Below are 3,926 nucleotides of genomic sequence, written 5' to 3'. Positions count from 1 at the left end.
CTGAGCAGGGAGGGGAGGGGAAGGGCTGCAGCCCCTGAACTGTGATATGTGCTCAGTGAGGGTGAGCTGGGTGCTCGTCCCTGGGGCATGGCCAGGTCACAGTCCCCTGTCCCTCCCAGTGGGATCCCAAGTCCCCTCCATCCCTCCCATCTGCTCCCCAAGTCCTCTCCTCCCCTCTCTCCTAGCTGGTCCCCAAGCCCTCTAGAATCAGTCAGGTCAGAGGGATCCATAAGGATCGAGGTCCACTCTGTGCTCCCTGCAGGGATGCCAAAAGCTAGAGCATCATCCAGCTCCTCGTACCCTGCCGAGAGTGGAGCAGGGTGCTCATCCCCAGGGCATGTGTGGTCCCCAAGTCCCCTCTGTCCCTCCTGCCTGCTCCCCAAGCCTTCTCCATCCCTCTCCCCCAGCTGGTGCCCAGGTGGGCAGTGCCACAGCCGTGTGGGACTCACCTGGAGGCTCTGGAGCTCGGCAGGGTGTCGCGGGGTGTCTGCAGAGCGTGTGTTGCTCCAGGGCTGCCCAGTCCCACTTTTAAAGGCACTGCTACACCTGCCCCACCCCAGGGTGGCTCCAAACCCACCCACTCCCCTCCTCCCCCCAAAAAAAAACCCCAGGGACCTGTGTGTGAGTACACACACACACACACACACACACACAGAGTCATATGTGTTGTAGATATTGGCCACAATTCTATGGATATCTGTATAAAGATAAAGATACAGGTAGGTGTAGATTAGATATATACACACTATAAAAAAAAATACACTTCCACTATAAATGCATAACTGTCCTATTTATCCATTCCTGGCCAAGCACCTACAGTTACTGTAATTATATGCAACTTCATGTGTTACAATATATAGTAAACAATATACAGTGTGATACAGTACCAGATAGTATAATACAGTGTATTCCTCTGTGTGTATGAATAATACAGCATAATATAACATTCTCTACAGTATAAACTATAGATAACATATACTGCATAGACTTCTAACAGCTGATGCATCTATGGAAACACATCCATGTGTTCATATGTGCACACAGGGACAGATACAGAGCTGTAGGCATGGACATGTGTGTGCATGGGTGTGTTTAGAGGGATGGAGACCACAGATCATCCATCTGAAGTGCCAGGTCCTACATCTGGGCCATGGCAATCCCAGGCACAGCTACAGGTTGGGTGGGGAAGGAATTGAAACCAGCAGTGAGGAGAAAGACCTGGGAATGACACTGGATTTGAAGCTCTCCATGAGCTGCAGTGTGAGCTCAGCCCAGAAACCAATGGAATCCTGAGCTGCATCCATGGGAGTGTGGGCAGCAGGGCAAAGGAGGTGATTATTTTTTTCTCCCTCTGCTCTGGTCTCATGAGACCCACATGGAATACTGCACACAGTTCTGATGTCCTCAGCATAAGAAGGACATGGAACTGTTGGAGCAAGTCCAGAGGAGGCCACGGAGTTGGTCAGAGCACTGGAGCATCTCCCTGTGAGGACAGGCTGAGGGAGTTGGGGCTGTTCAGCCTGGAGAAGACTTTGTGGAGACCTCAGAGCAACTTTTCCATATCTGAAGGGGCTACAAGGAGCTGGAGAGGGACTCTGTGGTAGGAACTGCAGTGGCAGGGCAAGGGGGAATGGGGTCAAACTGAAGGAGGGAAAGTCTAGGTTGGAGGTAAAAAAAAAATTCTTTCCTGTGCGGGTGGTGAGACACTGGCACAGGCTGCCCAGGGATGTGGTGGCTGCCCTGACCCTGGTGGTGTTCAATCCAGGCTGGATGAGCCTTGAGCAACCTGATCTAGTGAGGAGATGTCCCTGCCCAGGGCAGGGGTTGGGACTGGATGATCTGTGAGGTCCATTCCAACCCCTAAATTCTACGATTCTATGATTCTATATGTGTGTATACATACATATGTATATGTGTACACATACACACACATATATATGCATATGTGTACATATAGATGTGTGTTCATATGTAGTCACATATTTGTATACATGTATGTACATGTGCATGTATGTGTATGTACATATATATCTAGAGACGTGTATTTGTGTGTGTGTACACATACATATATACTTACGTGTCCACACATATCTCTGTCTGTACATACACATGTATCTACCCACATATGTACATCCAGGTGTGTGCACGTTTGCACACACATGTAGCATGTGGGGTGTCCCCAGGGCACTGTGCCTCCCTGGGGTTGGGGGCAGCACACGGCTGGGAGGGGGGTCAGGCCCTTTGCCAGGACACAGGTCCTGAAGCAGCCTGTTCTCAGCTCTGTCTCTCTCCCCACGTTTTGGGGTGTCACGGAACAGGTGGGCACCACTCACTGCCAGAGCCCCCCAAAAAATCCTCATCTGCTGCCACCACCTCCTCGGTCAGTATCGACAGTTCCTCCTGCCTGTATTGACCCTCGTCTCAACGTGTTTGCAGAGAGCATTTGTCTCCCTCCTTCAATAAGCCCCGGGAGTGACATCCTGGCTGGGACACGTCCTTGTTCCGTGTCTCCTCGTGCTGCTCCAACAGCTCCGGAACAAATGTGCTTTGGATGGTGAAGGGCAGCGGCCCCAGCGCCCCGAGGCCATCGATCGCTCGCTGCGCCCAGCAAGGAACAAACAAATTGTTTTCTCATTTCTGCCTTTTAATGGCTCAATGTGGACCCAATGAGCCGTCAGGGTGACGGGGACACCCCGCCAGCCCCTCGGGATCGGCAGCACCTTGATGCACACTCACGGTCAGAGCTGTGGGTGCTCGGGCTGGGCACTGCTCCAGGAGGACAGAGAGGGGTTGGAAGGTGGTCCCAGAACCTCTTACCCCTGCCCAGCCAGGGGTGGCACTCCTGGCAGTGTCTGTGAGCAGACTGGCAGAGCCAGCCAGGAGAAATCCGGGATGGATGTGCTCCCACAGCCCCTGCACAGGGAGGGACGTGGGAATCTTTGGAGCAGCAGAGCAGAGATTGAGCTGTGCTGGGCTGCAGGACAAACTAGTGTGGGCTGGAGGACACCTGCACCTGCTCCCCAAGCTACAGGCAGGGCTGGAGGTCACCTATCTCCTCAGTGTGCGTTCCTAATTGCAGCAATTCGGTTTCCAAGAGCAAAGTCTCCCAGGGAAGCTGCAGTGGAGTGCACCGAGTGCTCCCTGTGGCACATGAGGAGATTAGGGTCACTGTGGCAGTGTGTGAACAGCCATGACCTGCTCTCCAGGAGCTGCCAGGGGCAGGAGCACGTGCCCAGGGTGCCAGCTACCCCCCTGAAACCCCCGAGAGCCTGACCGGGGGCAGAGTCTCCTCCTCCTCCCCACAGTGTTTTTTGGGAAGCAGTGCTGCCCCTGCCCACCAGCCCTGTGGGAACACAGCCAGCACCAGCCAGAGCTGGTACGGGGGTTACAGAGCCCAGGCAGGGAGTGACTCAGCACCCACCCACTGCCAGGCTCTGCCTCAGCACCGAGGGAGCTGTGCCCTCAGGGAACACCCCCAGGCACTCAGAGCCCCCAGTGCTGCATTCACCAGCAGGAGGGGAGCCCACGTGGCACCTGAGCTCTGAGGCAGCACCACTGCCCGCAGAGGAGGTGCTCTGGAGCTCCAGCAGGGATGGAACCCACTAAGGAAGGTGCTCTGGCTCCATGAGGAATGGAACTCACCAGGACAGGTACTCTGGGGCTCCATGAGGAATGGAACTCACCAGGACAGGTGCTCTGGTGCTCCATCAAGGATGCAACCCACCAGGACAGGTATTCTGGGGCTCCATCAAGGATGGAACTCACCAGGATAGGTGCTCTGGCTCCAGGAAGCACGGAACCCACCACACATGTGCTTCTGAAAACCAATTTTATTTAAGTAAGACTTTAAATACATGACATAAAACATTAAAAATTAACCCAAAGCTGTTACTGCACAGGGTGTTAGGCAGCAGATGCTGCTGACA

This window comes from Acanthisitta chloris, unplaced genomic scaffold (assembly GCF_000695815.1).
Source record: "Acanthisitta chloris isolate BGI_N310 unplaced genomic scaffold, ASM69581v1 scaffold27942, whole genome shotgun sequence".
In the NCBI taxonomy this organism is placed as follows: Eukaryota; Metazoa; Chordata; class Aves; order Passeriformes; family Acanthisittidae; genus Acanthisitta; species Acanthisitta chloris.
The sequence above is the reverse complement of the archived record's forward strand: the minus strand, read 5'-3'. Positions refer to the sequence as shown.